Below are 9,650 nucleotides of genomic sequence, written 5' to 3' on the forward strand. Positions count from 1 at the left end.
GAATATTATTTATGATTTTAACTTTATACACAAGTGCCAAAATACTATAATTAACTATCAAGTGTTTAAAAACATATTCATTTACTATACTTTTGCACTAAACAGAAATTTGCCATTCAATGATTACAGTAAATTTGCATTTATCTCTGCAACATTAACATTAATGATTCACAGAAATTTTTCTGAAAATAAATTCTTAAAACATATCTTCATTTACATAATATACTATTACCCTTCTGACAAAGCTTTTAAGAATGATTTATTGCTCTCCTGTGATTTTTAAAATTCAAACCACTGTAATATCATACCATCTTTTCTTGTCATGTAGCAAGTGTTGTAACATCTTTGTTTTACTGTTTTTCTAGGATTGGAGTGAATTTGTTTTCACTGAATTATATATTATCTATCAGACACTACGAACCAGAATCTTTACTAGTTACATCACATAAAATCTAAGAAATTTTTTTTTAATAAAAATGAGTTTATTTAGTTTTAGTAGAGAAGTCTTGTAAAAAATTTATAATGAGAAACCCAGTGAACAGTATTGATTGTATTTTAAGCTTGTCAGAGTTTTCATACAATACTTCTTTGACATTTTTATGTACAACAGTTTAGGATTAAAAAACAATTTAACCCTAAATCGTTGTACTTAAAGACGTTTATCACACAGCATGAACTGTAATTCAAATATGAGCTTAATAATAAAAAATTAGGTGAAAATTAGTATCACACAAGAATAACCAATTAGTTGAATATAACTGATCAACCAGCTCTATTTGTAGCATAGTTTTAGAACTTTAGATTTGGTTGTTGAACAAGAAATTAGTTTTAACGGTGACAAATTCTAGAAGAATATCTGGTTGGCTGTTTGCATGTGTAGTTTTGGATGTGGGTTTTTGATGAAGCATATAAATCAATGGTATAAACATACAGAACCCCCATTAAACCAATTCTTATACAAATATTTGTGATACGCATCATAAATTAAGCAATAAATTCCACTTTATTCACACCACTACACTGGTACACATAAATAGACAACACATTTACCGAATTCACCTCTACAGAACACATCACACCACTACACTGTAAGGAATAAACAGACAACACATTTACCGAATTCACCTCTACAGAACACATCACACCACTACACTGTAAGGAATAAACAGACAACACATTTACAGAATTCACCTCTACAGAACACATCGCACCACTACACTGTAAGGAATAAACAGACAACACATTTACCGAATTCACCTCTACAGAACACATCACACCACTACACTGGTACACATAAACAGACAACAATTACAGAATTCACCTCTACAGAACACATCACATCACTACACTGGTACACATAAACAGACAACACATTTACAAAATTCATCTCTACAGAACACATCACATACACTGGTACACATAAACAGACAACAATTACAGAATTCACCTCTACAGAACACATCACTACACTGGTACACATAAACAGACAAAAATTACAGAATTCACCTCTACAGAACACATCACACCACTACACTTGTACACATAAATGTTCTGTAGAGGTGAATTCTACAAATGTGTTGTCTCAGGGGCGAGGAGTTTGTGTAAGTTGGTTGAATTAGTTAACTTCACCACCAAGGTTACTGAGTTAACAGAGTTTTGTAGTTGTTTTAATTAGGTGTTTAGTATGTTAAGTTGTTGTTTGATTTAATAATCTCAAGAGATATATGGGCCAGTATGAATGTTTTAATTTTTTTTTTAATGGAAATTTTGGTTTTGAAATTTGTATAGTTTTTTTATGATATTGAGGTAATGGCTTTTTTTGAATAAGTTGTATGTGTTCTATAGAGGTGAATTCTGCAAATGTGTTGTCTGTTTATGTGTACAAGTGTAGTGGTGTGATGAAAAAAACAAATGTAAAAACAATTATCCACAAAAAAACAAAACTCCAAAAAAATCACACAGCATACAAACCTATGAACCCAAGATCCAATTGAACAACCTGCAACAAGACACTTGACTGGTGCATATCTTACTGTACATTCTCAGAAATCAGCGACCAAATAATTAACATCTTCAGAGAACTTGCTATCGATCACACACAAGTTTTCTGTAACCATTAAATCCATCCAAAAACACGATATCAAAATAAAATCCATGCTAGAGACGAAGCAAATAGCTGATTAATAATACCTTTTAATGAATTTTCAAACCAATAATTGGTATTTGAATATCCAGGTGTTTTCATAAGTTATATTTCTAAAGGCTTTCCTCATGTTTTAAAAAAGCCTGAACATCACTCTCATTCTTGATGGCAAAGCACAAGCTAATTTCACCAATTACAGCCTCAGAATATAAACTGTGAAGACATATCTTCATGTTTATTTATCATCCCCAAAACTTTGAACAGCATCATAATTAATGAAGCCAGCTGTAAATAAATATTCGCTGTAGTTCATAATGTTTATAACTCGGAATGTTACAATCACAATGTCTTGCACAGTGATTGAAAATGGATCATTTCTGCCCCAAACAAAATAATAAAAAAGAATATGTGAAGCATAATGAACTCTTGGAGATTGGAAGTGGATAAAAAAACTTTTAAGAAACACAATTCAGATCGCATGAAATTTAAAAACATTAACATAATATACTAAATATTAGAGCTTTTCACTATGATCAAACCTGTAAATGAAAAAAACTAACTATGCTCCATATAAATAAATACAAATGTTAAATGCACTTCACTCAAAACAGTGAGCATGTGAAGCATAATAAACAGTGCCGGATTTAGGCATAAGCTAAACAAGCTACAGCTTAAGGCCTCACAATCCGCAGGGGCCTCACAAAATTTCAGATTGATAAATATGTAATCAGTAAATGCATTCGTTTGAAAATAATTTGTATTTTTCACTTTAAATACCTTGCTATTAAATAATTAAAAGGCATATATATGTTTTTAATTTGTTTGTGATGACCCAAGGTCCTGTTTTGGTACGCACCTTCGTGAGACCTTCTGGTGTAACTTTTTAACAAGGGGTCTCCAAGCTTTATATAGCTTAGGGCCTCACCAAGTCTAAATCCGGCACTGATGATAAACTGTAGTAGACTGAAATTGAATGAACAACTTTTCACATAACACAACTCCGATCGTGCGACAGATACAAGTATTTAACTGACATAATAAATATTACAATTTTTCACTGTGCCTCAACTATACGAATGAAGCAACTAATGATGCTAAACATTAATGAACACAAAGGAGAAGTCAACTGATGTTAAATGCTTCAGAAAGCATGAAAAATTATCTAAAAATGGCAAGTTAATAAGAGGTTATTAATTAGGATTAAGTTATGACGTAGGCAAATTGACAATATATATTGTATAGTGTGTGTAATGGCAGGATCATTTTTGTGATATCAGTATGATCCTCAATGCAGGCAATTTTCATAACGGATAATGAATAAAACCCGAAATGTTAGTTGTAAAATATGACAACTCCGAAGAATTTTTACATCAGAAAAACAAACCAAAGAATAAAAAACAGGCTTAGTTAACCCAAAAAGCACCCTGTAATGTATTTGAGCACTGCAACCCAAAAAAAACAGAAAATATCTCTTAAAAAATACTTTCCAACTAAACAAAAAATACAAGATCAGTTCTTCTGACTCAAGAGCACAACACCAAATATCTTATAAACTTCAGTAAGATCACCTTTCACCCTTGTTTTCTCAAGAGAAAATAAGAGATCTTAACCTATTCCTACAAGATAACCTTTCCATCCCTGGAATTGTCCTAGTAGCCCACCTTTGAATCATTTTCTGTAAGCTAGTATCCTTTCTTAAATAAGATCAAAACTGAACATGTTATTTCAAGTGAATTCTTGCTTAATGATCTGTATGAAGAGATAATTACTTCTTTTGACTAGTATCAGTAATCAGTATGATCATGAATACAAACTAAATTTAATTAGCTTTGCTACTAGCAACAGAACACTGCCTTAATGGCTCGAGTGACTTTTCTACCACTATGCCAAGATCCCATTCTTCAATCAAGCTATTAACGTAAGGGACAACAAGGGCTCTATTGGTCCATATAAACGGTTCCATCCACTAAATAAAAACCCAAATCCAGCACTGTATTTATACATGTATTGAGCCTTATATTAAATTCCCTTAAAATTAACTGAATCCACTTTATCTGGAAAAAAAAACATTCCAGAAAAATGGAAAAAATAATATATAAACACTATCAATTCTCTTAATCTTAAACACCTCAATCAAAATCTCTCTTTTTTTTTTCATGAGAAAATAATTTTGAGAGATCTCAACTCGTCATTTTATGACAACCTTTCCTTCCAGGCATCATCCTGGAACTCGTAACCCTCCTCTGAACCCTTCCTGATGCCCTTCCTAAAGCAAGGACTGAACACAATATTCCAAATGTGGCCCAACCAATACAATACAATTATAGCCTCTTGAGACTTGTATTCAGTATTTCTAAATAAAATCCTGTTTGCCTTACAACTAGCAACACAACATTTCTTAGATGACTTAAGTGACTAATCATCCAGAACAACAATATAACTTACTTCAAAAACAGGTTAAAGTTATTCCCATCAAAATCAAAAAGAGCAAAGGGTCCTAAACACTGAATACTGGGGTATAATACTTGTGAAATCAATCCAATTTATAACAACCCTCTGCTCTCTTCCATCAAACCATTTTTCTATCCATTGAGCCAACTTATCCCCCATAACCACAATCTTTTTAACAAGCCTTTCACTGACACCTTTTCCAATTATTTCTAAAAATACAAATACACCAAAACCACACCCTTATCCTCATCTACATGAGCAGTAGCCTCTTTAAAGAACAAGGGGCCCATTAGCCCATCAAAGCTGTTCCATCCACAAAACTAAACTTTAAACGATCAAAGCCAGTCCTTAATATTTAAATATTTATCAAGCCTTTCCAGTCTTTTAAACCTTCCAAACAGTGTATTGTTGGTAGTGGGAAAGCAAATAGGATTTTTGGAGTTGTATCTATAGGAATACTGCGTATAAGTTCAAATGAGACTATTTGTATAGATCTGGGTCAGGCCTCATTCAAAATATTGTGCTCAGCACCAATTGCTCTGTATAATACTCGTAAGAAGTTGGAGTGAAAAAATCACCAATCTTCAAAACCAAAACCCAGTTTAATTATTTTAGTTTTTACTACCATTTATGTGGCATGTGTTAGAGCAAAAAATAAATACCCGTGATTTTAATTGCACAGTAATTTTATTGAGTAAACAGATGCCATGTTGTAACAAAGATGTGAATGAAATAGTATGTTAAAATTTTACTAGGATAAAATGTTAGCATAAAAAAAAATCCCCATAAGTAAGATTTGTTGTCACAAAATGCAATTTTTAGTAAAGCCTGTAACAGCCCCTGATGTTCAGTTTCTGGCTCCTTACTTTTAAGAAGGACACTGAGTCAATGAAAGGGTTTGAAGAAGTGATATTGTGATAATTCCTGGAATGGAGGAACAGTCATATGAAAGCAGGTTAAGGTCTAAATAAAATATTTTATCTTGGGAAAAGGAAGATTACAGCATATCTGATTGAAGTGTTCAGAATTAAAAATTAATACATAGGATTGATGCAGCATCATTTGTGTGTATGTTTAATGGTAAGAGTTGTAAGACTGTGGAACAAAGATTTCAGATTTGGCAGGGTATAAGACACCTGCAAATTAGAGAAATTTTGTTTCCAAACATGGTGGTTGGCTTTTGAAATAGATTGCTTTTACATGTGTTCACTATGATAGGAACAGAACAGTTCAAAATAGAGCTTGATAAGTACTAGGGGGCAGGGCTGATAAGCATGCAGGATGGGGGAGCTGCAGCTGCCCTCAGACTGGCCCTTTTAATAGTTTTATGAAAATCTAAGTAAATTTTATCAACAATCAAGCTAATAACTAATTATTTTAGTTCATTTTACAAAAGATTAAATTACTTTTTCCTTACCTTTTAGAGAAAAATGGGGGGGGGGGCAAACAAAGTGCAGCCTCCCCATGAAAAAAAATCTTCCATACCTTAGCTCCATGCTAATATGTATATCATCCCTGTACATACTATATCTGGTTTTATGTGATGGTCAATTACAAAGACAATTTCCCCTAATATTTTAAGGAATACCAAGTTCATCAAAACACATCTCTAAAACAAATATAAACTTATGCAGCCAAGCAACACAAGTCCTGAAACACTTTTATCTCAAAATTACATATTACATTATCTGCCAGGTAAATCTCACTTAACAAATATCATGAAATAATGTTTAAAATATCTCTTGCGTCCTTGCTGAACGTTCAGTAGTACTACTACTACTAGTAGTTCACCTAGTTAAATCTTAGTCTTAAAATGAGTTGTCACTTTGATAATAATTTTCCAAGCATACACAAATTTTACCATTATCAATAAATTCTCAATAATGACATTCTCTAAAAAACAAAACAAACTTATCAATAACTTACCTAACTGTTAGCTAACTTCCTTCAATTTCGAAGTTGCAGAAGGTAAATACAAATTGGGGTTCGTTTTACTTTTAGTTTTATTGTATAACCAAGAGCAGGATCTAGCTGTGTTTCAACTGATTGGTGCTACTTCTAAGTAGTAGTAGTAGTATGCAACGTGCAAGTGCTACACTACAGTCTACAGTGCTAGCGTTACTCACATTTCGTTTGTTCCTAATGTATTTCAGCAATATCGTATATTTACGTAAACTGACTTCAATAGAAAAACAGATAATTGATACTATCACATTAAACTAGTATCGTTTATCGTATTCTAATACAAAATAACGAATTTTTAACATACCAACTGTTACTGTTACCATACTTATTTTCACTATTTTAGGAATGCCTTAACTCTAGAAATTACGTCATGAATTTACTGCTTATAGCTGTTATGGCACAGAGGGCGCAAAAGTATTCAACTTCCAAAAGTCCGACAGGGGTGAAATGGTTTTATAGAAATAAATTGAAATAGTTTTCTTACAAGTATTACAATGTTTTGCTATTGCTAAAATACCATTGATTTTTTGTTAAGACATGAAACCAGCTTTTAACTCTTATTTTCACAGAGTACAATTTCAGAAGTAACTGTTTGGTCATGGGCTCTTTAGGAAGAAAATTGAATTGTTCGAAACGGTTCATAGGAGGGGTACTAATATGATACCTGGGATGTAAACATCGCCATACAAGAGCATATTAAGATCTCTGAAATTGTTTTATCTTGAGAAAATAAGGTATGGGAGGGATTTGATTGAGATCTCAAACACTGTTAAGAAAACTGATAATGTCGATGCATTATCTTTCTTTTTTTTGGAATTAATTGTAGGACTGGGAGACACAAATATAAAATTTGGCAGAGTAGTCATCATCAGCTAAGACAGTTTTATTTTTCTGAAAGAGTTATTGTTCTTTGGAATGTGTTGCCTTCGAGTGAGGCCTTTTAGTTCGCAGCAAGTAACACCATCTGTTGATTAAACTCAGGTAATTATTTTTAATCTTAATTAATTTTTCGTTAGACTTTCATTATTTAAATATAATCAAAACAAAACAAGTCATGGTAAGTCATGTTAGTTACGTATTTGTGTTTAATATGATAATATATTTGAATATCCGTTGAACCTTTGAAGTAAAATCAAGAGCGACTGGCAACTGCAGACAAAAGATTTTACATGTAGGGTCAACACAACAAATTTATATTGTTACGTCTCCGTTTGTTAATTGATTTTTCCGTAACTTTGTTCCAACGAAACTTTAACGACACAAGTCTTTACTTAATAAAACTGGTTTATTCTTTCCGAATATAACTTAACCGATACACTCAACAATCGCGCTAAACAAACGCTATAGCAACGAACGTCAATAATACTCCGACCGCAGATCAATTACTCACTACTTATCCACACATTACCTCTGTTACCGCGTCACGTTTTCCCCTCTTATATATATACCAGCCTACCCTACTAGTAAATACTAGAGCATTCGCCAAAGTACATGATAATTCTAGAAACGTTGCGTCACTGTAGTCATGTGACTGCTTACGCAACAATATTTTGGGAAACCGACAGGTAATATTTGAACTATTTTAATTTAAGGAAACATGTACGTTATTTTTTAAAACAATTAAGTAAATAACAATATGTGTTACACTCAAAAACTTTAAGAAATACAAGCTACTTTAGATTAGTTGGTTATATATAATATAAATCAAAACACATGGTATAGCGGTAAGTCTACAGACTTACAACGATAAAATCCGAGGGTCGAGTCCCCGAGATGGATCCAGCGGATCACCCAATGTGACTTTGTTTTACAACAAAGAAACAAACCTATGGATACGAATAACAAAACACTGAAATACTTAAACTATTTTGTTAAACGTTTGCTATTAAGCACAAAGCTACATAAAGAACTATCTGTGCTCTGCCCACCACGGGTATCGAAACCCGGTTTCTAGCGGTATAAGTCCGCAGACACACTGCTGTGCCACTGGGGGGGGGCAAAATACTTAAGTGTTCTTTTTTTAGACTTTGAAGAATGTTAAATATTGTAGTGTTTTGATACACACATACGTATACATGTTTCCTTTTTGTCTCAGGAACAGGTTGGTTTAATTCAGTATTAATATTTTAGTTGTATGTGATTTAATTATAACAGGTTAGTGATACAAATCAAAATGAAAATATATGTCACAAGATGGCTTCCAATCACCGAACAATCTCTATGATTGATGCTGAATGTGAATAATTTCCTCTGTAATTGAATGTCCTTGTCGTAATCAGAAATTACTGTCATAATTTAATTAGTTGTTTTGATTTTATGTTTAGCTTTCCTCAAATACACACGAGGAGTAACTGGGATGAAAACTTCTTGAATCTATAATTCATGGCCGTTTCATTTTTACTTCTGATATGCGCATTGGACATACTGCACATATTCCAATAGTTTGGTTTCACAAACACCAAGGTAAGTACATGGTATAATGAAGCATTTCTTTATGTTACATATTTAAAAAAAATAAACCTACCATATTACAGTAAGTTATGCCCCCACTCACAATCTTTTCGTACGATTTCAATATTTGGATTTTAACTCAGAACCAAAAACCTTTTGGAATAATTTATTATAATATTGTATTGTTTGTTTTATGAATTTCGCACAAAGCTTCACGAGGGCCAGCTGTCCCTAATTTAGTAGTGGAATTGACCGTCTACGAGTCCAATCTATTTTCTTTTGCCAAGGGCTTATTTATTTTTTAAAACAATTTGATGATTTATGAGAAAGAAAGAAATTTATTTCAGAAGAGCGTAAAAACGTTCAAGTTTAATATTACTTAAAACATGAAAGTCCAGAACCGACCTCATAGTAAAAGTCAGTCTCGGTTCAGTTTTTATACAGGACAATTTTTTTTTTTTTACACTGATACGTGGCACTAAATTGACCAACTTTTCGGTAGTATTTTAACGTTTTTTAATGTATGTATTGATGTTCACTCTAATCCTTTCTAAACTTTGAAAAGTCCTTGTTCCTACTGTTGCGTCAGCGAGTCACATGACTGGTGTGACGCCACGTTTCTAGAACTATCCCGTATCCT

General features: G+C 32.7%; 1 long non-coding RNA gene across 1 annotated transcript in view; it reads right to left on the reverse strand.

Annotated features, from left to right (window-relative positions):
• The window catches only part of LOC111088779, a 66,746-nt gene extending 59,814 nt beyond the window's left edge, over nt 1-6,932 (reverse strand). Inside the window, exon 1 of the long non-coding RNA XR_002613200.1 lies at nt 6,521-6,932. This is a non-coding gene — a long non-coding RNA (uncharacterized LOC111088779). The remainder of the gene's footprint in view (nt 1-6,520) is intronic.
• Nucleotides 6,933-9,650: the final 2,718 nt, after the last annotated feature.

This window comes from Limulus polyphemus, unplaced genomic scaffold (assembly GCF_000517525.1).
Source record: "Limulus polyphemus unplaced genomic scaffold, Limulus_polyphemus-2.1.2 Scaffold4429, whole genome shotgun sequence".
Taxonomy (NCBI): domain Eukaryota; kingdom Metazoa; phylum Arthropoda; class Merostomata; order Xiphosura; family Limulidae; genus Limulus; species Limulus polyphemus.